The 26,883-nt window shown below is 44.7% G+C and overlaps 1 protein-coding gene across 37 annotated transcripts in view; it reads left to right on the top strand.

Annotated features, from left to right (window-relative positions):
• NRXN2 (neurexin 2) overlaps positions 1 to 26,883 on the top strand; it is a 724,697-nt gene that overhangs the window by 528,646 nt on the left and 169,168 nt on the right. The window lies entirely within an intron of this gene.

Below are 26,883 nucleotides of genomic sequence, written 5' to 3'. Positions count from 1 at the left end.
ATCCGGTTCTCGCCGCATCTGCTTAGTGTCACTCCCTTACCACTCACCTCTTCAGCACCACCGCTCCTGACCATCCCTCATCCGGTTCTCGTCGCATCTGCTTAGTGTCACTCCCCTTACCACTCACCTCTCCAGCCCCTTCCTCTCCTCACATCCCTCATCCGGTTCTCATCGCATCTTCTTACAGTCACTCCCCTTACCACTCACCTCTCCAGCCCCTCCTCTGCTCCTGACCATCCCTCATCTGATTCTCGTCGCATCTGCATAGTGTCACTCCCCTTACCACTCACCTCTCCAGCCCCACCGCTCCTGACCATCCCTCATCTGGTTCTCATCGCATCTTCTTACTGTCACTCCCCTTACCACTCACCTCTCCAGTCCCTCCGCTCTTGACCATCCCTCATCCGGTTCTCATTGCATCTGCTTACTGTCACTCTCTTTAACACTCACCACTCCAGTCCCTCCGCTCTTCATGTCCCTCATCCAGTTCTCGTCGCATCTGCTGTGTGTCACTCCCCTTACCACTCAACTCTCCAGCCCCACCGCTCCTGTGCATCCCTCATCCGGTTCTCATCGCATCTTCTTACTGTCACTCCCCTTACCACTCACCTCTCCAGCCCCTCCTCTGCTCCTGACCATCCCTCATCTGATTCTCGTCGCATCTGCATAGTGTCACTCCCCTTACCACTCACCTCTCCAGCCCCTCTACTCCTGACCATCCCTCATCTGGTTCTCGTCGCATCTGCTTAGTGACACTCCCCTTACCACTCACCTCTCCAGCCCCTCTGCTCCTCACATCCCTCATCCGGTTCTCATCGCATCTTCTTACTGTCACTCCCCTTACCACTCACCTCTCCAGCCCCTTCCTCTCTTCACATCCCTCATCCGGTTCTCATCGCATCTTCTTACTGTCACTCCCCTTACCACTCACCTCTCCAGCCCCTCTGCTCCTCACATCCCTCATCCGGTTCTCATTGCATCTTCTTCCTGTCACTCCCCTTACCACTCGCCTCTCCAGCCCCACCGCTCCTCACCATACCTCATCCGGTTCTCATCGCATCTTCTTACTGTCACTCCCCTTACCACTCACCTCTCCAGCCCCTTCCTCTCCTCACATCCCTCATCCGGTTCTCATTGCATCTGCTTACTGTCACTCTCTTTAACACTCACCTCTCCAGTCCCTCCGCTCCTCATGTCCCTCATCCAGTTCTCGTCGCATCTGCTGTGTGTCACTCCCCTTACCACTCAACTCTCCAACCCCACCGCTCCTGTGCATCCCTCATCCGGTTCTCATCGCATCTTCTTACAGTCACTCCCCTTACCACTCACCTCTCCAGCCCCTCCTCTGCTCCTGACCATCCCTCATCTGATTCTCGTCGCATCTGCATAGTGTCACTCCCCTTACCACTCACCTCTCCAGCCCCTCTACTCCTGACCATCCCTCATCTGGTTCTCGTCGCATCTGCTTAGTGTCACTCCCCTTACCACTCACCTCTCCAGCCCCTCCGCTCCTCACCATACCTCATCCGGTTCTCGTCGCATCTGCTTAGTGTCACTCCCCTTACCATTCACCTCTCCAGCCCCTCTGCTCCTCACATCCCTCATCCGGTTCTCATCGCATCTTCTTACTGTCGCTCCCCTTACCACTCACCTCTCCAGCCCCACCGCTCCTCACCATACCTCATCCGGATCTCACCGCATCTTCTTACTGTCACTCCCCTTACCACTCACCTCTCCAGCCCCTCTGCTCCTCACATCCCTCATCCGGTTCTCATCGCATCTTCTTCCTGTCGCTCCCCTTACCACTCACCTCTCCAGCCCCTCTGCTCCTCACATCCCTCATCCGGTTCTCATCGCATCTTCTTACTGTCACTCCCCTTACCACTCACCTCTCCAGCCCCACTGCTCCTCACATCCCTCATCCGGTTCTCATCGCATCTTCTTACTGTCACTCCCCTTACCACTCACCTCTCCAGCCCCACCGCTCCTCACATCCCTCATCCGGTTCTCATCGCATCTTCTTACTGTCACTCCCCTTACCACTCACCTCTCCAGCCCCACTGCTCCTCACATCCCTCATCCGGTTCTCATCGCATCTTCTTACTGTCACTCCCCTTACCACTCACCTCTCCAGCCCCACCGCTCCTCACCATACCTCATCCGGATCTCACCGCATCTTCTTACTGTCACTCCCCTTACCACTTACCTCTCCAGCCCCTTTGCTCCTCACCATCCCTCATTCGATTCTCCTTAACATCTTCTTACTGTCACTGCGAGTGCTGAAATCCCAGGTCTCTTCATGCTAGGCCCGAGTTTCTGACTCTGATGAGGCCCAGGATGGTTTTGCGCATACACACATTAAGTCACAACCATTCCAGGCTGCATCAGAGACAAAAGTCCTAGCCTTGAGACAATGATAAACGGTCTGAGACAAAAGTCCTAGCCTAGCATACAACACTCGCGGTGGTGATAAGAAGATGCGACAAATACAGGACGAGGGACAGTGAGGAGTGTAGGGGTCGGTAAGGGGAGTATATGTATTTTTTTCCACTTATTTATTTTACTCATTTATATAGCGCCATTAATTCCACAGCACTTTACAGACATTACTGTCAGTGTCCCCATTGGCAAATTGTCTCTTCAGAGAGGAAGAGGACTAGAACTCTAGTGCCACCTATTGGAAGTAGCAATCCTAACAGTCAATGTCGACCCTTTAACGAGCCTTGTCACATGACTTAGGATAAAAGCCAAACCAGAATCTCAATTTGCAGACACTGTGTTTCGGGGTACTGCCCCTCGTCAGTGGAAAGTGGAGATCTGGTTTGGCTGAGTGAGAGGCATCTGACCGGGATCCAAGAAGTATCGTTTCTCCTTGCGGAGAGTGACATGTTAAGCATGTCGAGATGAGGAGACTTAAAGCCGCAATGCTCCTCTGGGAAATATGCAAATTGTCTCTTGTGAGCCATTGGGGCTCACAATGTAGATTCCCTATGACTATGTCTTTGGAATGTGGAAGGAAACCGGAGAACCCGTCAGAAACCCATACAAACATGGGGAGAACATACAGACCTCTTGCAGATGTCGTCCTTGGTGGGATTAGAACCCAGGACTCCAGCACTGCAAGGCTGCAGTGCTAACTACTGAGCCACTGTGCTGCTTTATTAGGTTTATTATGCTCTGGGGTCTGTAGAATAAGGAACAATTAATTTGCAGAGAAAAATTTCATTGCAAAATTGAATTTTCTGGAAAAATCCATGTGATCTGGTGAGTTTGAATTTGTCAGATCCGCTGATCTCTAGTGGCCGGTCTCTAATTTGTTCTTCCCTTGGTTTCTTCCTGCGTGAATTAGCAGACCGGTTCCCTTTTTAGCAAATGTCTTTTATAATGCGCATTCCCTTATTCATAGTGCAGTCTACAGACTTATTATTTCACTCCAATGCTCCTATTGTAATACCTGGGCTCATAAATTTAAATCCGAGAAAGCTAATGTAATATATGGTCTTATGATACATCGACTCCATTATTAATAAAATATATCAGCATTTGCATGCACACAGCGGTGAGTGTGCAGGTATCTTTCCTCTCCTCCCCTTCTCTCTCTTGCTTTCTGCTTTGCATTGTCTTTCCCTTTCTCTCCTTGGTTTTTTTTTGTCTTTGTTGCTGCAGATAAAATTAGTACAGACACATTTTCAGCTTCCCACGCTGATAAAACCAGGGCACAGAAAGGGAGAAAGAGAAAATGAAGGCTTGAGAAAATGACATGGAGTGCCTAAACGCTTACATGGAATTTACATAATAATAATAATAATAATATAATAATAATTTTTATTTATATAGCGACAACATATTCCGCAGCACTTTACAATTAAGCGGGGGCATGTACAGACAAATTCAGTACAAGTTAAGACAATTTAAACAGTGACATTAGGGGTGAGGTCCCTGCTCGCAAGCTTACAATCTACAAGGAAATGGGGGGACACAATAGGTGAAAAGTGCTTGTTATTTCAGGTCTGGCAATTATAATAAATAGGGATTTTCATATAAAGCTGCATGATCCGGTCATCAGCCCGTGTGTTTAAGTGCAATAGTCAAGCATCAAGTGCAGTTATCATGTGCATGGAGGGTGTGGAGACAGATGCATAGTAGGATGCAGATTCACATGCAGATAATATTTGGAAGGAGGGAACAGGACAAAGTTAGTTTACAGAGTAGTTGATTTGGTAGGCTTGTTTGAAGAGATGGGTTTTTAAAGCGCGCTTGAATAGGTCGGGGCTAGGTATTAGTCTGATCGTCTGGGGAAGTGCATTTCAGAGAGCTGGCGCAGCACGAGAGAAGTCTTGAAGACGGAGGTGCGAGGTTCGGATAATGGGGGATGTTAGTCTTAGGTCATTTGTAGAACGGAGGGCACGTGTAGGGCGATAGACTGAGATGAGAGAGGAGATATAAGGCGGTGCAGAACTGTGGAGAGCTTTGTGGGTGAGAGAGATGAGTTTATACTGGACCCTGCAGCGAATGGGTAGCCAGTGTAATGACTGGCACAAGATGGAGGCATCAGTGAAGCGGCTGGACAGAAATATGACCCTGGCTGCCGCATTTAAGATGGATTGGAGAGGAGAAAGTTTGGAAAAAGGGAGACCGATCAGAAGAGAGTTGCAGTAGTCCAGACGGGAATGAATGAGAGCGACAGTAAGAGTCTTAGCAGTTTCCAAGGTGAGAAAAGGTCGGATTCTGGAGATGTTTTTAAGATGCAGGTGACAGGAGCGAGTGAGTGATCGGATATAGGGAGTAAAGGAAAGTTCGGTGTCAAATATCACCCCAAGACAGCGGGCATGCTGCTTGGGAGTTATGGTTGAACCCTCCAGGGTAATTTCGATGTTGGGTAGAGTGAGGTTAGTAGAAGGGAGAAACACAAGTAGTTCAGTTTTGGAGAGATTTAGTTTCAGATAGAGGGAGGACATGATGTTAGAGACAGCAGACAGACAATCCTTGGTATTTTGAATTAGGGTAGGGGTGATGTCGGTGGAAGAAGTGTATAATTGGGTGTCGTCAGCATAGAGATGGTACTGGAACCCAAATCTGCTGATTGTTTGTCCAATAGGGGCAGTGTATAGAGAGAAGAGGAGGGGGCCCAGGACTGAGCCCTGCGGAACCCCGATAGTAAGGGGACGAGGAGAGGAAGAGGAGGCGGCGAAAGATACAGTGAAGGAGCGGTCAGAGAGGTAGGAGGAGAACCAAGAGAGGGCTGTGTCCTTGAGGCCTATGGAGCGGAGCATGGTGAGAAGGAGCTGATGATCCACAGTGTCAAATGCGGCAGAGAGATCCAGGAGAATCAGCAGAGAGCAATGACCTTTGGATTTAGCTGTTATTAGATCATTAGAGACTTTAGTGAGGGCAGTTTCAGTAGAGTGTAAAGAGCGGAAACCAGATTGTAAGGGGTCAAGAAGAGAGTTATCCGAGAGATAGCGGATAAGACGGGAGTGGACCAAGCGTTCCAGGAGTTTAGAGATGAAGGAAAGGTTAGAGACAGGTCTGTAGTTAGCCGTGCAGTTCTGGTCCAGGGATGGCTTTTTAAGTAAAGGGGTAATGATGGCATGTTTAAATGAGGAGGGAAAGATGCCTGAGGAAAGAGAGAGGTTAAATATTTTAGTCAGGTGAGTGGTGACCACTGTTGAGAGAGACTGCAGGAGAGGTGAAGGAATGGGGTCACTATTGCAGGTTGTAGGCCGAGCAGAAGCGAGGAGCTTGGAAACTTCTTCTTCTGAAACAGGCTCAAAGATGTCTAGTGAGCTTGAGGTGCGGCAGGGAAGGGGATCCAGGCACTGAGGAGATTGGGCTGAGATATCCTGATGGATGTGGTTGATTTTTTTCTAGGAAATAAGTGGCCAGATCCTCACCACTGAGATTGGAGATGGGGGCCTGTACTTTAGGTTTCAGGAGGGAGTTTAAGGTTTCAAAAAGTTGTTTTGGGTTGTTGGATAGTGAGGTGATGAGGGTGGTGAAGTAGGATTGTTTGGCCAGAGAAAGGGCCGAGTTATAGGTTTTGAGCATGAACTTATAGTGGATGAAGTCTTCTGCTAAGAGAGATTTTCTCCACTGCCGCTCTGCACACCTTGAGCAGCGCTGAAGAAAGCGTGTTTGAATAGTGTGCCAGGGCTGCCGTTGTCTGTGTCGGGTCTTTCTGCGTGTAGAAGGTGCTGCTTTATCCAGGGCATTCTTCAGTGTAATATTGAAGTGTGACAATGCTAAGTCTGGACAGGAGAGTGAGGAGATGGGGGCTAAAGATGTGTGGAGGTTGTCCATAAGCTGCTGGGTATTAATAGTACGTGTATTCCGATAAGTGTGGCAAGTGGGGGTATACCGGGTGAGGAGACAATTCTTGACAGAGAAGGAAAGAAGGTTGTGGTCTGAGAGCGGGAGAGGGGAGTTAGTAAAGTCGTGCAGCGCTCCGGGACGGGAGAAAACCAGGTCCAGAGTATTCCCGTCCTCATGCGTTGGAGAATTAGTAAACTGTGAGAGGTTGAATGAAGAAGTTAGAGAGAGAAGATGAGAGGCAGATTGGGAGAGGGGATCATTGATGGGGATGTTAAAGTCTCCCATGATGAGGGCGGGGATGTCACAGGATAGGAAGTGAGTAAGCCAGGTGGCAAAGTGGTCTAGAAACAGGTGGGAGGAGCCTGGAGGGCGATAAACAACCGCCACCCGCAAGGGGAAGGGCTTAAAGAGTCTGATGGCGTGGACTTCAAAGGAAGGAAATGTAAGTGAGGGAACCGGGGGGATGACCTGGAAAGCACATTGTGAGGAAAGGAGTAAACCAACACCTCCACCCTGTCTGTTCTCAGGTCTGGTGGTATGTGAAAATTTCAGCCCACCAAACGATAGCGCGGCAGCAGCAGTGGTGTCTGAGTGCCGGATCCAGGTTTCTGTAATAGCCAGAAGGTTAAGGGAATTAGAGATGAAAAGATCATGAATGTAAGTTAGTTTGTTACACACAGACCGTGCATTCCAGAGAGCACAGTGGAAAGCAATAGGAGAAGGCATGCACTGAATGTTAATAAGATTAGCAGGGTTTCTATATGTAGCTGGAGGAGAGTAATGTATGTTGGTGGAGGGAGGTCCAGGGTTTGGGGAGATGTCACCTGCAACTAGTAGAAGGAGAAAAAACAGAAACAGCAGGTGGTGGGATGATTTGTATGAATGTTTTGAGTGCTGCATGGCGGTAGTGGCTGGTTTGGAGTGGGTAAGAAATGTCAGTAGAGCCGCAGAGTTCAACATAGGAGAGGGGAGAAGGGAGGGGTGGATATAGAGAGAGTGACCAGAGTGTGTTAAAGGGCGGGCGAGTTGTGAGAAAGCAGAAGTAAAAACAAATAAGAAGCAGATTGATATGATCAATGCATAATGTATTATGACTGACCAAGAAGCATGATTGTGTGAAAAACTTATGCACCTTACCTGTCTCCTGCCCTGTCCAACTGCCATTGTATAACTGCCACGCACTTTAAACTGTCGCACTTAAAATCTGTTGCACGCGTGCTATCCCAGCCACACTAAATATATATGACATGGAGTTACTGCTAGCATCAGGAGCCAAATGGTCCCAATCAGCAATCAACCAATTAGCATAAGGCCAGAGCAGGCATTACTATAGAGGGTGAACAACCAATGCTGAACAAAGCCATAAAACAGTGGGAAAGAGGAATAAAGAGAAAAAAAAAAAAAAAGCTTTGAACACTTTAAATCAGAAACCAAAAACAGAGGGAAAAAATTAAAAAATAAAAACACAGGAGTGATGGATGGATAAAATACCCTGAGCAAAGCTTGCTAGATATGAATCTGTTCACACTTGCGGTCAGCACACAAATGGATCGATGGATAAAATACCCTGAGCAAAGCTTGCTAGATATGAATCTGTTCATACTTGCGGTCAGCACACAAATGGATCGATGGATAAAATACCCTGAGCAAAGCTTGCTAGATATGAATCTGTTCACACTTGCGGTCAGCACACAAATGGATCGATGGATAAAATACCTGTGTAAAGAAGAGAAGAAGAGAGGAACATCAGCTTCAAGGCCATTGTATAACTGCCACGCACTTTAAACTGTCGCGCTTAAAATCTGTTGCACACGCGAACCCGCACGCGTGCTATCCCAGCCACACTAAATATAATTTTTTTAAGCATTTAGAGACCAAAAAAAAAGGCAATAATAAATGCAGAGTCTGGATGATTGTTCATGACTACACAAATCTTAATGAATTTTGTTATTTTTTTGGGTGATACAGTATAGACATTGATGTTTATGTAAGAGAATTCATTAATTTGAATAGGGATTGTGTAATGCTCAAATTGCCCTGCGGGGGCACTGTAGGAAAAAAGGAACACTAATAGTTTAGAACAGAGGGACACTTTGTGATCAGCCTATTATAGGACCTTTCTTAAAAAAAAAAAAAAAAAAAAGAATTTATCAAAATTAAGAGCCACTTTAAAAATATATAAATTATCTCTTTGGATTGATTTAGGTCAGGAACTAATAACCAGAGGGGGGAAAAAAATATTCATGTCAATTTAATTACAAATGACAATCACAGGCTTCAATTATTAATACTGTAATTGATTATTATTAGTGATGAGCGAATATACTCGTTACTCAAGATTTCCCGAGCACGCTCTGGTGTCCTCCGAGTATTTTTTTAGTGCTCGGAGATTTAGTTTTCATCGCCGCAGCTGAATGATTTACAGCTATTAGCCAGGCTGAGTACATGTGGGGGTTGTATGGTTGCTAGGGAATCCCCACATGTAATCAAGCTGGTTAGTAGCTGTAAATCATCCAGCTGCGACGAAGAAAACTAAATCTCTGAGCACTAAAAATACTCGGAGGTCACCGGAGCGTGCTCGGGAAATCTCGAGTAACGAGTATATTCGCTCATCACTAATTATTATGAATAATTTAAAGGTATGAAGAATATATAAATGTGATATCAAGTACAGTATTATGTAGGATACATAGAATGAAAAAGACACTTGTCTGTTAGGCTCAGTCTTTCTCAGACCTAGCTACTAAATCAAGAGAACAGCAGAACAAGCCAACGGCCCCTCTAGGCAAATGTGGTCACTTATGATTTGAGGGTAAAAGTACAGTTCTCTGATCCCACAAGGACAGTTAGCCAAATTATTTGGATCAGGTTAACTTTGTATTTTCCTATCAATAGTTTAATTTTCTTAGACTTATTGGGTAACTTTTGTTTTCATTATTTTTTTTCATAAATCAACAGCACACGTGAACATAAGGAACTTTGTAATATATTTTATCAGAGAAATCTGCTTCTTTCCCCTCCTGGACTAATAATTCTCAAAATTCCCAAATCTCAGGTAAAATGTGTCTTCAGTGTATACAGATTTTCCCATTACTGAAATAGGAGATGACAGTTGGTGCTCAAAAAGTTCTATGTAGAACTGTAACTGTCGTTTCCGGAATGGGAATTGTGTCCGCCTCTAGCTCCTCCCTCCTCCATAAAATTATAAACGCAACAACTATTATCTCCTATCTCAGTAATAGGAAAATCTGTCCTCACTGAATACAGATTTTACAGACTTTACCTATAAATTGAGAGTGAACGATCAATCATTCGCTCATCTGTACATTTAATTTCCAAGATGAAAATTAAGACAATGGTAACTCTTTAAGATCAATGTGTATTCTTTTAATTAAATACAAAGTAAAATAAAATAGCCCATCTAAATAAATAAAAATCTCAATATAACCGCTAGTTTAAAAAGAAATACACCTAACGCCTGAGGCTTGGCTTCATTGAAAAATTGATGAAAATATGCCCACCTTCCTTTATTTTCCGCTAAGCGTCGGCGCGGCGTACCGACGGACGTTGTGAAAATTCGGCACAATGTGGGCAGCGGATGCAGTTTTTCAACGCATCCGCTGCCCATTCTAAAGTCCTGGGGAGGAGGGGGCGGAGTTTCGGCCGCTAATGAGCGGTAGGAAATGGCGGACCTGACGTTTGGAAAAATGTTCCCTTGAACATTTTTTCGTGACGACGGTCTGCCAAAACATGACGCATCCAGTGCACGATGGACGCGACGTATGGCCATGCTTCGCGATCCGTCGGCAATAAAAGTCTACGGGAAAAAAAACGCATCCTGCAGGCGCATTTGCAGGATGCGTTTTTTCCCAAAACGACGCATTGCGACGGACGCCAAATGACGCAAGTGTGAAAGTAGCCTAAGAGAAGAATGGAAGGCTGATGCTCCGGCCGCTGCACTCACACCCAGCTGATGGAGAAGTAGATCAAGGTAGTAGAGAAGAAACGGTGGTGGTGTCTGGAAGTTGCCAAGGATATCACAAATGAACCATGTGTTGAAGAAACATTTTTTCTTTTGCATTACAAAGCGTTTTGGGTTTAGGTCAACTCCTTCTTCAGATATACCTTAAGGAGTTTATCCAGCTGCGAAACGCATTGTTTTTAAAATAAATGTGTTTCTTCAACACCCGGTTGATCTTGACATTCTTGGCGGCTCCCGGACACCACCACCGTTTCTTCTCTACTACCTCATTTTTCTCTAAAGGTTAGTTGTCTTAATGTGATAATGGAAACAGATTCTCCATAACACCAAGTTCTTAAATTCTTCAACAATACAGCTGCCCAGAAAATTGCTGTCTAAAACCTTAATTTTAGATTCTCCTAAAGAATAGAATAGAAACTACAGGAATGGTTTATGGTCGGCATCATCTTGGTGGTTTCAGTCCTTTCCGGACCTTTTTTCGTGAACAAGGTCAAAGAGAAAACCAAAAAGGTTGGCCATCGTAATTTGGATGTTTACTAAATGTTGACCTTGCAATGAAACATTTAGGAAAGTTAAAAAGAAATTAGGTGAAAATGAGGGAAGAAGGAAGAAATATATTCGTTTGTACTGCAAAATAATTCTCATTCTCGTTTCTTATTGAAGTTGCCCTTTAGTGGTGAGGAATCATCAAGGGAAAAAGTGCATAATGGCCAAGATTAGACAGTTGCATGTGGTCTGGTGGTTAGACCGAGAGGCGTAGGGAATTATTTTAGACGTCATACAGCTGAGTTTGTCTGTAGAGGCTTCTAGAAGGTGAGGGTCATCACTGAAGAGAACTTTTTAAAGGATGGTAATTTATCATGGTAGCGAACTGATGATATATTGAGTTTTTCTATGTTACTAGATGCAATCTTCCTACTTCTTTCTTTAAGACCTCTACATTTCACTCCTTTAGTCTTACCTCATTTGTAGTGTTCATAATTGTTATTTTATCCTTTAATAAGTAAAGATTGAATTTGACATATTTTCTGTAGTGATGCCATTTCTGTTGGTTGACCTTCTGCATCTTAATTGGATCACTTCTAATGTTTTTTTTTCCAGTCTGGAGTAGCCCAATTTTTCCAATAATTTTTTCCAATTTTTTTTTTATTTTTGTTTCGATTCATCTAGTTCAATATCTTCTATAAATCCTCTCCAGCACATCAATATCCTACATCGGGGGTAAAATAGTAGAACCTCCTTTTCCTTAGAAAGAAATATCATAAACAATCACAAGCATTGATATTTAGGTAGCAAAATAATTTCACTGGTAAATTAGATGTCTTGATAATGCAGATTCTAGTCTATAAAACTAATTCGACAAGTCGACCTCGACCTTTCGATCTGAGTTGTCGGAACCCCCATCAATTCCAAGAATGGGACAAGGCATATGCAGTACTCCAATTATTGTCTCTGCTCAGCTATCGCAATGGACAACAAATGAAGCAGTGGTGCGCATGCGCCGCCAAGAGATATTGCAGCCAAAATAATCTGCATAAGTTTCTTCAGCTTCAAAAATAATCACTGATGCCTTACATTTTTTTTTTTTACAGTCAGGGCAAAAATGTTCCTTAAAGTGTGCAATGTACAAGCCAACAATACACTCGACTCTTCTGTATAATATAATCTGTTTTGGAAACAAAAATGATCATTGGCTTCCAATTCGGAAGTTGCTTAGGTTTTTAGAGGTAATGAATTTTGTCAGGCGCGTCTGAGCTTGTGAATGAGCGGTCATCTAGTGGCGGGAGCGTCATAATCGCTCAGACGTCCAAGCTACCGGTATAATATAATGCGGGCATTCATGTGAATTTGAGCTAGAAAGGGTCTATAATTGGCCAATTAACCTATATTTTATATGAAAAAAAAAATATATATATATGATCCAATTATATGCAAGCCTTGCATTTATGAATTTTGAACTACATTCTTACCATAAATATTATGGTCCTTTACTTGCAAATTGTCCAATTTGTGCATGCCCACCAGCCATGACAAGGCGACCTTTTTTGTTATGGACCCTAACCTTTTTTTTTTCATCAGACTTGTCTCTTCCAGTATTCAATGTTTGCAAATATCTTGATACATAGAGAGATAGAGAGAGATAGATAGGAAGAGCAAGCAAGAGAGCATAATGAAAAATATGAAATCTAAATCCCGCCATCTACTTCATTGGGAAGCTCGTCTAGCTATCATCTGACAATGAAAATGCCTCTACCTTTTTTCCTTAAATACTTCCGCACACCCTCTCTTCATTTTTTGTCCTTTTCACCTCTCTTTCTGCTCTGATAACGTCACGTAAAGGTAATCATCCATTGACAGATGAATGGTAATACATAGCTTCTCTGTTCTACTGTGTATACCGCAAATCACCTGCAGCTTTATTATTGTATAAATGCATGTATAAATCTCTTTGTCTATCTATCTAGACATTGCAAAAAACAGGATATCCATCTGTTTGCAGATTAAAATAAAAACAAGGTGGACTTTATTCCATGCCTGTGTAAGCAGCAATGTTTCAATTCCACATGGAACCTTTCAGGCATGGAATATAATCCACCTTTTTTTCATCTGCAAACAGATGGAACGGCTTCCTTTTTTGGCATATCTATGGTTTTATGGTCCAACGGTTGAGGATCTGGAGGCTTGCACCCGTAATATACTGAATCTCTGCTTCTTTTCATTTTTTTCTCTGACTATTTTGCTATCGATCTTTCTAGCGATCGATTTATCGATCTGCAAATCTGCACACCTCAATATTGAAATTGATATAGTAAGAAGGAAACCTTGTGGAATGATGGAAATCACAGGATGGATAGATATGTTACTGATCTGCAAAGGATGAAAAAATGTAAACAAGATTTTAGAAACATCTTGATTTAGTCAGTATGGAGTATAAGCACCACCTTAGAAAATTTGCCACTTACAGCCTTGGCTGCTATCAGTGAGGACATCAATGGTTGTCTAAGGATTGTTCTATCGCGCTGAATACACTATGCACATGAGTCATCAAGATCTACTGCTGGCAGCAGCTTTTGTATTTGCCAGCCAATAACGTCCTAGATGTGCTCAATAGCTGCAGGCCATGGTAGCACGATTAGGCCAAGCAGACTCCATCCTTGTCTTGGATGCAATGATAGCCAGAGATTGGTCTTGAGACCACATGAGCTATGCCATGATAGACTTTCTTGAGGGAATATCACACTGGCCCTGCTCCTGAGATTGTGGTGTGGGTTGGCACAAAGTACAGTAGACGGGCACTTGTAGTCTTCATTCCAGGTACACTAATATCTCAGCATTACATTGATTTGGTTGTGAAACCAATAACATGGCCATTTCTTATTCAACATAACACTGGGCCACATTTTGAACAGCAAGGTGGATTGCTGCTGAGGTGAAAGAGAAAAAAAAATCTCTTTAAATCTTTAGCTTAGCGAGTGTGAACGAGCTGAGTGTGACCTGAGCGTAAGTGTGAACGGCGGTAAGTGTGACTTGTGATTCAGTGACTTTGGATTCAGGGAGTTTCCAAGGGAGGAATTACTGAATTGCTAGTATTTTATTAATACTTTGCATTTTTTATTTAACTTTTCTGTCTGGTGCAATCCCCATTAGGAAATGTGCTCCACGATTGTTAATGCCATCCAGTGCACATCTTGCCACATGTATGCAATCCTTGAGCAGCCGATCGAGGGTGCATACTGCTGTGCGAGATGTGAGCACGTTGTGCATTTGGAAACCCAGATTCTGGATCTAAATGTGCAGCTGGCAACACGGAGATCCATAGACAATATGGAGAGGAGTCTTCTGCTCACGGAGCAGACGCTCAATGGGATAGATGGGGGGGGATGGTAGGATGGAGCTGCAGGACGGTGAAGTAGCAAGCTGGGTGACAGTTAGAAGGCCGGGTAGAGGGAAGAGTGCCAGGGAGGCTAGTCCTGATCTGGAACACCCCAATAAGTTTGCTAAGTTGGGGGATGAGGGGGGTGCCAGTACAGGGGTAGCACTGCTGCAGCCAGGCATGTCCTCTGAAAGCCGGAGGAGTGACTGCTCCAGTAAGGAGGCAAATAGGAGAGCAGGGCAGGCCAGACAGGTGCTGGTAGTGGGGGACTCAATTATTAGGTGAACCGATAGGGAAATTTGTCACAAAGACAGGGATTGTCGAACGGTGTGCTGCCTACCTGGCGCTCGAGTCCGACACATCGCTGATCAGGTGGACAGATTACTGGGAGGGGCTGGTGAGGACCCAGCGGTCATGGTGCACATTGGCACAAATGACAAAGTTAGAGGTAGATGGAAGGTCCTTAAAGATGATTTCAGGGAATTAGGCTGCAAGCTGAAAGCAAGGACCTCCAACGTGGTATTTTCCGAAATACTGCCTGTATCACATGCCACGCCAGAGAGGCAACAGGAGATTAGGGAGGTTAATAAGTGACTCAAGAATTGGTGTAGGAAGGAGGGGTTTGGGTTCCTGCAGAACTGGGCCAACTTCTCAGTTGGCTACAGGCTCTACGCTAGGGACGGGCTGCACCTCAATGGGGAAGGTGCAGCTGTGCTGGGGGAGAGAATGGCTAGAAGGTTGGAGGAGTGTTTAAACTAGGGATTGGGGGGAGGGTATTCATTTTATAGGGGGGAAGATAGTGCCGATAGAGACCTGGGCACAAATAAGAAAGTTGGGTGTGGCGGTGGCATGGGGGTGGGGTTAGCTCAATTAATAATTTAAGAAAGTATAGAGGTACAGAGAGATACATAAAATGTATGTATACTAATGCCAGAAGCCTCGCCAACAAAATGGACGAGTTAGAATTAATGTTGTTGGAGCATAATTATGACATGGTGGGGATTGTTGTGAATTCTGCTCTTGGGTTCCCTCCAGTGGTTGTAGGTGGGAATGCAGTTGTCTCTGACTCGCAGTCCTGGCCAGGTGTATCGGATGATTACAATTCTGACTGGGATATTTAGGTATGCAGGATCCTTTAGCCCTTTCCAGTTGTCAATGTTCCTTGTGAAGTGTTGGATCACTTTCTGGCTTCTCCTGCTTGCTGCCAAATTCAGCAAAGATAAGTGTTTGGTTTTTGTATCTGTGGCACACTGCTGTGTGCTTGTTTCAGTTTTATTCCTGCTCTGATTGTAGGATTCACTGGAGTTGCAGATTTACGCTCCTACATCTTTTAGTTAGATGTAGGAAGTTTTTTTTGTATATTCTGCTGTGGATGATTTTGAAGGGTTTTTATACTGACCGCACAGAACTCTGTCCTATCCTGTCCTATCTAGCTAGAGTGGCCTCCTGTGCTAAATCCTGTTTTTCTGCCTGTGTATGTTTTTTCCTCTCCGACTCACCGCCAATATTTGTGGGGGGCTGTCTATCCTTTGGGGATTTTCTCTGAGGCAAGATAGTATTCCAATTTCCATCTTTAGGGGTATTTAGTCCTCTAGCTGTGACGAGGTGTCTAGGTGTGTTAGGTACACTCCACGGCTACTTCTAGTTGCGGTGTTAAGTTCAGGATTGCGGTCAGTATAGTGGCCACTTTCTCCAGTGAAAGTTCTCATGCAGCTCTAAGGTCACCGGATCATAACAGGGGATATCTGAAACGTGGCTGGATGAGAGCCATGACTGGGCTGTTAACTTGCAGGGTTATAGTCTGTTCAGAAATGACCGAACGGATAAGCGAGGGGGTGGGGTGTGTCTATATGTAAAATCATCCTTAAAACCCATCCTGCGTGATAATATAGGTGAATCTATTGAAAATGTAGAGTCCCTGTGGGTGGAGATAAGGGGAGGGGGAAAAAATAATAAATTACTGATAGGTGTTTGAGGAGGGGTCACAATTGATGATGTAATAACGAGCACTCAAAAAATTCAGGTGACTGAGCTGTACAGAGTGAACATTTAAGAACATACAGTATAAGATCATTTTGAGACTTTTAGATAATTCATTTTTTTGTTTGTGCTTGGATAAAAAAATGTATCTCTATTAGGTCTAATTTAAGCTGTCATCATAGAGGAAATTACATCATAGAGGAAGTGACTTCATTGAGGAATTGGCATCACAGTGGTAATGGCATCAAAGGGGAAAATAAATCACAGGAGAAATGACATCACGGGGAAATGACCTCACAGTGAAAACATCACAGGGTAAATGACATCACAGTTGAAATGACATCTCAAGGAAATGACATCACAAGAGAAACTACATTACAGAGGAAATAACATCACAGGTGAAATAGGAGAAATGGCATCATAAGGGAAATAAAATCCCATGGAAAATTGTATCATATCGGAACTGACATTGCGGGGAATATGGCATGACTGGGCAAATAACAGCCCAGGAGGGGAAATTATATGAAAATGAAAATATCATTATGGGGAAGATTATACAAAAGAGGAAATAAAGCACTACAAGGTGCCATTTTGAATTACCGTAATAGGCTGGTAACATATTGGGTGGATGTGCCAGGATCAAAGTACCATATTGTTGCCAATTTCTGCTCTGTTAAACAGATTAGGGTTCTAAACTAAATACCCGTCCCTATTAATGCACAACTCCCTAATGGGGTATTTGAAAATAGTCTTTCCAAACCAGATAGCCCCTTTGATATCTGCATCCTTTAAAATACATTATAAATTGAATAGTCTTCAATAGTTAATTGCGCCTAACCGTATACATTCTGCCTTCCTGTAGGCATGCCTAAATGTGTATAATGTTGTAGCAAACCTTTGAATGTCACAATGATTATTGAATAATGACTATCCGAGAATGTAAATTGGTCGTCCACTTTGAACTATATCCTCTCACTCTTGTGCCTTTGTGTCTACAGGACTTAGGAATTCATATAAAGGACCCATTACAGGGAGAGAAAAAAATGAGTTTGTCTATAGAATCAAACCAAATTACTGTGAAATAAATGTGTTAGGAGCACCACATACCCTTCTGTCTTTATTGTGCCAGTAATAAAGTAAGGCGTTCATTGATTCCTTCAAGTACATGCCTAAATGACGTGATGCACAATTCTCCATGCAGATTACAGAAAATAAGGAAGATTTATTATAAAGTAAAGCGGGCAGACGTAATAAATGTAGAGCATTGTGCCTTGATCATGCTCGGACTCATTAATGGGTTTTGTGGTGTATCGGTGGCACTGTAAATAGGACATATAGTTAGTAAATAATGAACAGATATGCAACAGACTATACATCTGAGACTGCATATTAGGAAGGCTAAGTGGGCCTGAATACTAATACGAAACTCATTTTGTATGGATTTAGTTTATCTGTGACTGCAGCCTATTCTCTAAACTAATTGTATATAGTATATAGAATAGTATTATAAGTAATAAACAATCCTCATACACCAGTGGAGCACACATCGCAATTAGGGGTAGTTAGAGCCACTGTCATAAACAACAAACTTTGCATAAATCAACAGGACACGTAAATATAAGACACTTTATAATATATCTGTTAAGGGGATCACTAGTTATTATTATTTTATTATTATTATACATTTTTATAGCGCCATTTATTCCATGGCGCTTTACATGTGAATACGAGGCAAATATAGACAAATACATTAAACATGAGCAGATAACAAGGCACACGGGTACATAAGGAGGGAGGACCCTGCCCGCGAGGGCTCACAGTCTGCAGGGGATGGGTGATGAAACACTAGGAGAGGGTAGGGCAGGTTGCGCGGCGGTTCAGTAACTTCAGGATCACTGCAGGCTGTAGGCTTGTCGGAAGAGGTGGGTCTTCAGGTTCTTTTTGAAGGTTTCTATGGTAGGCAAGAGTCTGATGTGTTGGGGTAGAGAGTTCCAGAGTATGGGGCAAGCACGGGAGAAGTCTTGGATGCGGTTATGGGAAGAAGAGATGAGAGGGGAGTAGAGAAGGAGGTCTTGAGAGGATCGGAGGTTGCATGTAGGTAAGTACCGGGAGACCATGTCACAGATGTATGGAGGAGAAAGGTTGTGGATGGCTTTGTATGTCATTGTGAGGGTTTTGAACTGGAGTCTCTGGGCGATAGGAAGCCAGTGAAGGGCTTGACATAGGGGAGAGGCTGGGGAATAGCGGGGAGACAGGTAGATTAGTCGGGCAGCAGAGTGTAGGATGGATTGGAGCGGTGCCAGAGTGCTAGAGGGGAGTCCAGAGAGTAGGAGGTTGCAGTAGTCGAGGCGGGAGATGATAAGGGCATGCACTAGCGTTTTTGCGGTGTCGCGGTCAAGGAAAGCACGGATCCGGGAAATATTTTTGAGTTTGAGACGGCAGGAGGAGGCAAGGGCTTGGATATGTGGCTTGAAAGAGAGGGCAGAGTCGAGGATCACCCCGAGGCACCGGGCGTGTGGGACTGGGGAAAGTGAGCAGCCATTGACATTGATGGATAGGTCTGGTGGAAGGGTAGAGTGAGATGGGGAAAGATGATGAATTCTGTTTTGTCCATGTTCAGTTGTAGAAAGCGAGCAGAAAAGAAGGCTGAAATAGCAGACAGACAGTGCGGGATTTTGGTAAGTAAGGAGGTGAGGTCAGGTCCGGATAGGTAGATCTGCGTGTCATCAGCGTAGAGATGGTACTGCATACCGTGGGATTCTATGAGCTGTCCCAAGCCGAAAGTGTAGATGGAGAAGAGTAGGGGTCCTAGAACAGAGCCTTGAGGAACACCGACTGACAAGGGGCGAAGTGAGGAGGTGGTGTGGGGGAGGGAGACACTGAATGTTCGGTCTGTCAGATATGACGAGATCCAGGAAAGGGCCAAGTCTGTGATGCCAAGAGATGAGAGAATTTGTAGCAAAAGGGAGTGGTCCACAGTGTCAAAGGCAGAAGACAGGTCCAGGAGAAGGAGGACAGAGTAGTGTCGCTTGCTCCTGGCAGTTAGTAGGTCATTGGTGACTTTAGTTAGGGCAGTTTCAGTTGAGTGATGGGGACGGAAGCCTGATTGTAACCGATCAAAGAGGGAGCAGGAGGAGAGGTGGGAGGACAGTTCAAGATGGACGTGTTGCTCCAGCAATTTGGAGGCATAAGGGAGAAGAGATATCGGGCGATAGCTAGACACAGAGGATGGGTCGAGGGAGGGCTTTTTGAGGATGGGGGTGATCTTGGCATGCTTGAAGGATGAGGGGAAGACACCTGTTGTGAGTGAGAGGTTGAAGAGGTGCGTTAGGGTTGGGATGAAGACCATGGAAAGGTTAGGGATGAGGTGGGATGGGAGCGGGTCAAGCGTGCAGGTGGTGAGGTGTGATCTTGACAGGAGGGTGGAGAGCTGATCTTCTGTCATGGTGGAGAAGCTGGTTTTGAAGGAGCAGGGTTGAGCAGCTAAGAGGGGCAGTGGGCGCTGTGGGCCAAAGCTTTCTCTGATCGTATCGATCTTCTGTTTAACCCCTTAGCGACCGCCGATACGCCTTTTAACGGCGGCCGCTAAGGGTACTTAAACCACAGCGCCGTTAATTAACGGCGCTGTGGAAAAAGTCCATAGCGCCCCCCAGAGGCCGATTTTCTCCGGGGTCTCGGCTGCCGAGGGTAGCCGAGACCCCAGAGAACATGATTCGGGGGTTTTTTAACCCACCCCGCATTTGCGATCGCCGGTAATTAACCGTTTACCGGCGATCGCAAAAAAAAAAAAAAAAAGCGATCTCTTTTTAATTTCTCTGTCCTCCGATGTGATCGCACATCGGAGGACAGAGAAAAGGGGTCCCAGGTGGCCCCCCAATACTCACCTAGCTCCCCCGATGCTCCTCGTGTCTTCCGGTGGGCGCCGCCATCTTCAAAATGGCGGGCGCATGCGCAGTGCGCCCGCCGGCCGGCACCGGGAGAATCTTTGGGGTCTCGGCTGCCGGAGGTAGCCGAGACCCCAAAGAGCACGATCGGGGTCGGTATTACCGACCCCTGTTTTGCGATCGCCGGTAATTAACTGTTTACCGGCGACCGCAAAAAAAAAAAAAAAAAAAAGTAAAGTGTAATTCTCTGTCCTCTGATGTGATCGCACATCAGAGGACAGAGAAATAGGGGGATTCGGGGACCCTAGCATACTCACCTAGGTCCCTGGATCCTCTTGCTGCTCCTCCTGGTCGCCGGCAGCAGAACATGGCGGACGCATGCCCAGTGCGCCCGCCATCTGTCTCCATCTGCCGGCCGGCAGGAGAACAGCAGTTGGGGCTAAAATTAGGGGTAGGGTTAGGGGTAGGGTTAGGGTTAGGTTAGGGTTAGGGGTAGGGTTAGGGTTAGGGTTGGGTTAGGGGTAGGGTTAGGGGTAGGGTTAGGGGTAGGGGTAGGGTTAGGGGTAGGGGTAGGGTTAGGTTAGGGGTAGGGTTAAGGGTAGGGTTAGGGTTAGGGGTAGGTTAGGGGTAGGGTTAGGGGTAGGGGTAGGGTTAGGGGTAGGGGTAGGGTTAGGTTAGGGGTAGGGGTAGGGTTAGGTTAGGGGTAGGGCTAGGGTTGGGGCTAAATTTAGGGTTAGGGTTGGGGCTAAATTTAGGGTTAGGGTTGGGGCTAAACTTAGGGTTAGGCTTCTTTCACACTTACGTCGGTACGGGGCCGTCGCAATGCGTCGGCCCGACATACCGACGCACGTTGTGAAAATTGTGCACAACGTGGGCAGCAGCTGTAGTTTTTCAACACATCCGCTGCCCAATCTATGTCCTGGGGAGGAGGGGGCGGAGTTACGGCCACGCATGCGCGGTCAGAAATGGCGGATGCGACGTACAAAAAAAGTTTCATTGAACGTTTTTTTGTGCCGACGCTCCGCCAAAACACAACTGATCCAGTGCACGACGGACGCGACGTGTGGCCATCCGTCACGATCCATCGGCAATACAAGTCTATGGGCAAAAAACGCATCCTGCGGGCACATTTGCAGGATCCGTTTCTTGTCCAAAACGACGGATTGCGACGGAATGCCAAACGACGCAAGTGTGAAAGTAGCCCTAGGGCTAGGGTTAGGGTTGGGGCTAAAGTTAGGGCTAGGGTTGGGGCTAAAGTTAGGGTTAGAGCTGGGATTAGGGTTAGGGTTTGGATTAGGGTTCGTATTAGGGTTAGGGTTGGCATTAGGGTTACGCTTGGGATTAGGGTTAGGTTTGGGATTAGGGTTAAGGTTAGGGTTGTGATTAGGGGTGTATTGGGATTAGGGTTAGGTTTGAGGTTAGGGTTGAGATTAGGATTAGGGGTGTGTTGGATTTAGGGTTTTGATTAGGGTTATGGTTAGGGTTGACATTAGGGTTGTTTTGGGGTAAGGGTTGTGATTATGGTTAGGGTTAGTGATTAGGATTATGGATGAGGTTGGGATTAGGGTTAGGGATGTGTTGGGGTTAGGGTTGGAGCTAGAATTGGGGGGTTTCCACTGTTTAGGTACATCAGGGGGTCTCCAAACACGACAGCCAATTTTGCGCTCAAAAAGTCAAATGGTGCTCCCTCCCTTCTGAGCTCTGCCGTGCGCCCAAACAGTGGGTTACCCCCACATATGGGGCATCAGCGTACTCGGGATAAATTGGACAACAACTTCTGGGGTCCAATTTCTCTTGTTACCCTTGTGAAAATAAAAACTTGGGGGCTACAAAATCTTTTTTGTGAAAAAAAAATATTTTTTATTTTCACGACTCTGCATTCTAAACTTCTGTGAAGCACTTGGGCATTCAAAGTTCTCACCACACATCTAGATAAGTTCCTTGGGGGGTCTAGTTTCCAAAATGGGGTCACTTGTGGGGGTTACTACAGTTTAGGTACATCAGGGGCTCTGCAATCGCAACATAATGCCCACAGACCATTCTATCAAAGTCTGCATTCCAAAAAGGTGCTCCTTCCCTTCCGAGCTCTGCCGTGCGCCCAAACAGTGGTTTACCGCCACATATGGCGCATCAGCGTACTCGGGATAAATTGGACAACAAATATTGCAGTCCAATTTCTCCTGTTACCCTTGTGAAAATAAAAACTTGGGGGCTACAATATCTTTTTTGTGGAAAAAAAAATATTTTTTATTTTCACGACTCTGCATTCTAAACTTCTGTGAAGCACTTGGGCATTCAAAGTTCTCACCACACATCTAGATAAGTTCCTTGGGGGGTCTAGTTTCCAAAATGGGGTCACTTGTGGAGGGTTTCTACTGGTTAGGTACATCAGGGGCTCTGCAAACGCAACATAATACCCGCAGACCATTCTATCAAAGTCTGCATTCCAAAACGGCGCTCCTTCCTTCCGAGCTCTGCCGTGCGCCCAAACAGTGGTTTACCCCCACATATGGGGTACCAGCATACTCAGAACAAATTGGACAACAACTTTTGGGGTCCAGTTTCTCTTGTTACCCTTGTGAAAATAAAAATTTGGTGGCTAAAAAATCTTTTTTGTGGAAAAAAAAAATATTTTTTATTTTCACGGCTCTGCATTATAAACTTCTGTGAAGCACTTGGGCATTCAAGGTTCTCACCACACATCTAGATAAGTTCCATGGGGGGTCTAGTTTCCAAAATGGGGTCACTTGTGGGGGATTTCTACTGTTTAGGCACATCAGGGGCTCTCCAAACGCGACATGGCGTCCGATCTCAATTCCAGCCAATTCTACATTGAAAAAGTAAAACGGCACTCTTTCTCTTCCAAGCTCTGCGGTGCGCCCAAACAGTGGTTTACCCCCACATATTGGGTATCGACGTACTCAGGAGAAATTGCACAACAACTTTTGTGGTCTAATTTCTCCTGTTACCCTTGTGAAAATAAAAATGTGTGGGCAAAAAGATAATTTTTGTAGAAAAAATGCAATTTTTTTTTTCACGGCTCTACGTTATAAACTTCTGTGAAGCACATGGGGGTTCAAAGTGCTCGCCACACATCTAGATAAGTTCCTTAAGGGGTCTAGTTTCCAAAATGGTGTCACTTGTGGGGGGTTTCCACTGTTTAGGCACATCAGGGGCTCTCCAAACGCGACATGGCGTCCAATCTCAATTCCAGCCAATTCTACATTGAAAAAGTAAAACGGCACTCTTTCTCTTCCAAGCTCTGCGGTGCGCCCTAACAGTTGTTTACCCCCACATATTGGGTATCAGCGTACTCAGGAGAAATTGCACAACAACTTTTGTGGTCTAATTTCTCCTGTTACCCTTGTGAAAATAAGAATTTGTGGGCAAAAAGATCATTTTTGTGTAAACAAAAGCGATTTTTTATTTTCACGGCTCTACGTTATAAACTTCTGTGAAGCACTTGGGGGTTCAAAGTGCTCACCACACATCTAGATAAGTTCCTTAAGGGGTCTAGTTTCCAAAATGGTGTCACTTGTGGGGAGTTTCCACTGTTTAGGTACATCAGGGGCTCTCTAAATGTGACATGGTGTCCGATCTCAATTCCAGCCAATTCTGCATTGAAAAAGTCAAACGGCGCTCCTTCACTTCTAAGTTCTGCGGTGCGCCCTAACAGTGGTTTACCCCCACATATGGGGTATTGGCGTATTCAGGAGAAATTGCATAACAAAATTTATGGTTAAATTTCTGTTTTTACACTTGTGAAAATAAAAAAAATGGTTCTGAATTAAGATGTTTGCAAAAAAATGTTAAATGTTCATTTTTTCCTTCCACATTGTTTCAGTTCCTGTGAAGCACGTAAAGGGTTAATAAACTTCTTGAATGTGGTTTTGAGAACCTTGAGGGGTGTAGTTTTTAGAATGGTGTCACACTTCATTATTTTCTATCATATAGACCCCTCAAAATGACTTCAAATGTGATGTGGTCCCTAAAAAAAAATGGTGTTGTAAAAATGAGAAATTTCTGGTCAACTTTTAACCCTTATAACTCCCTAACAAAAAAAAATTTTGTTTCCAAAATTGTGCTGATGTAAAGTAGACATGTGGGAAATGTTATTTATTAACTATTTTTTATGACATATCTCTCTGATTTAAGGGCATAAAAATACAAAGTTTGAAAATTGCAAAATTTTAAAAATTTTCGCCATATTTCCGTTTTTTTCATAAATAATCGCAAGTAATATCGAAGAAATGTTACCACTAACATGAAGTACAATATGTCACGAAAAAACAATCTCAGAATCAGCGGGATCCGTTGAAGCGTTCCAGAGTTATAACCTCATAAAGTGACAGTGGTCAGAATTGCAAAAATTGGCCTGGTCATTAAGTACCAAATTGGCTCTGTCACTAAGGGGTTAAAGAAAGAGGCGAAGTCTTCAGCAGAAATGAGGGGGGAGGGAGGAGGTGCGGGGGGACAGAGTAGAGAATAGAAAGTGCTGAAAAGCTGTTTAGGGTTGTGAGACAGAGAGGATATGAGAGATGAGAAGTAAGTTTGTTTTGCGGCAGTGAGTGCAGACTTGAAGCTGGCGAGGGACTGCTTGTATGTAGTGAAGTGGTCGGCAGAGCGGGATTGCTTCCATCTCCGCTCAGCAATCCTGGAAGCCCGTCTTAATTCTTTGGTCAGGCTGGTCAGCCAGGGCTGCCTGTTAATTGTATGAGTTTTACTATGCATGAGTGGGGCGGCCGAATCGAGTGTTGCTGTTATTGTGGTGTTATAAAAAGTGGCAGCAGCATCTGTGTCAGTTGAGGTATATCCTCTAAGTCCAAGGTCCGAGTGGGTACACGGGCCACAGGTGTTGGTGCCGCAATAACGTGAGGCACACAGGAGAAAGATAGCAGAGATACTGGAGAATTGAAAGCTACAGGCAGACAGGAGACTGTAGACAGGCTTCAAAGATAGTGGGGAACAAGAAGACGCGTGCAGCCAGGAGACGTCCTGGAGACTGTAGACAGGTTGCAAAGACACTGGGGAACTAGAAGGCGCGCAGCCAGAAGACATCCTGGAGACTATAGATAGGTTGCAGAGATACTGAGGAACTGGAAGCCGCTGGCAGGCAGAACTCCGGAGCACTAAAGTCTTAATAGCAAGGCACAGATATGTGTCTTGAAGGTCCATATATAAGCCAAGGTGAATGATCACATTGGAGGACGCCGGGCTACTAGCAAAGCACGATGTGGAGAACAAGAAAGTTTAGAGGACCAGGGTGAAGGGAGCAGGGTTCGGACTCATGACAGCTGTGTAATATTTTTTCAGAGAAATGCACTTTTTCTTCACTTTTGAGCTACTTCTTTTCCCACTCCTGCCGCTTGAGCTGATCATTCATTGAGAAATCCAGCAAAAATCTTTCTTGCTCAAGACAAATTATAGCTGACGACTGAAATCTATAAAGGGGATGAGTCTGTAGAAACACACTAAAAGAGAAAGCATTGCTGCTGCTTTCTAGGAAGTGTTTTTCTTCCCCCAGAGCTGGATTCACAGTTACACTGCTCAACACTGTCCTCCATCCTACTACATCTGAACGTTGGATGCATAGAGACAAGATTACAGTAATTCCCTCATGTCTCTGTGTGTGTGGTGTATGGGAGACATTACAGTAGCTTGTCTTCACCATATAGTTCACAGAAAAATGAAAATTAGAGATTGAGCCCACAGAAGTGAAAACTGAAAAGAAAATGTTGGCGACAAGTCCTAAAGTGGCCAAACATGTTATTCCTAATTTACACTCATAGCAGCCTATTATGAAATGACCGGTACACTTTAAAGTAAAGTAATCCCCATGCGTAAATTATGAAATGTGGACATAGAGGGGGGGGGGGATCTGCTTTGAGGACCTTCATCTGCTTTCTTCATCAGCTGTGCACTTTACCCAGCCTCCCTCGGCTGATTGACAGATTTCTCCTTTTGCACAGTAATATGGAAAAAGTCAATCACTGTTAACAGGGCAAGAGAGCCCGATTACCACAGACTCCCACCCTTATAGTAGACTCCTCGCTGGTCGATCGCTTGAGAGATTAAAATGTAAGTTTTAAAAAGCCACGAGAAAGGGCAGCATCAAGGAGATGACATACGGTTCCTGTTCTAACTTCACACCAACCTCGGCCTTTAGCAATAAAACTGATCTTCCAAATTACATCCCATCAATCTAATTTACATATTATAATGGCTTTTGGAATATTCGAAAAGAGCATTAAAATAAAGTACGACACCGAAAAAAGCGCAGATGCAGAAGTAACCCTGGCAGTATAAGTGCGATGGATGCTTTTTTTATATAGATTAATACATCCTACTACTGTAACCGATGCACCCAACCATCTTCCCCCAGAAGTTACCGACATCATCACCTCCACAAGAGACGTCTACCGCTTTCTCAGCAAGGAACCCTTTGAATGATGAAGGTCACTCTTGGAAATGACACGTTTTTGTAAAGGCTTTCAATAGAATTATTATTATACTAGAGCAAATTAATACAGATCAGCTCTAAACTGATAACCTCTCTAAATATATGTAGGAAATTAGACTTAATAAACATGGATTATTAGAAATATGTTGTTCTCCAACCACTTGCACAGACGTAAGCCACTATTACCATACCTTAAGAGGCTTCTATGACTTGGTAGAACGGGCCGACGTGAAGGGATGTGGTCAGTCGGGAGAAGCACTGGGGGAAGGTGGGAAGTGGTTTGTAGAGACGTTTTCTTTCTCCTTGAAAAAGCTTCCAAACAATCAATATTAGATTTGCAGATCAATAGTTTTGATGCTGATATCCTGTCTTATTTCACATAACATATGTT

This window comes from Ranitomeya imitator, chromosome 9, assembly GCF_032444005.1.
Source record: "Ranitomeya imitator isolate aRanImi1 chromosome 9, aRanImi1.pri, whole genome shotgun sequence".
Classification (NCBI taxonomy): Eukaryota; Metazoa; Chordata; class Amphibia; order Anura; family Dendrobatidae; genus Ranitomeya; species Ranitomeya imitator.
Note: the sequence above shows the minus strand (reverse complement) of the source record. Positions and strands in the feature narration are given on the sequence as shown.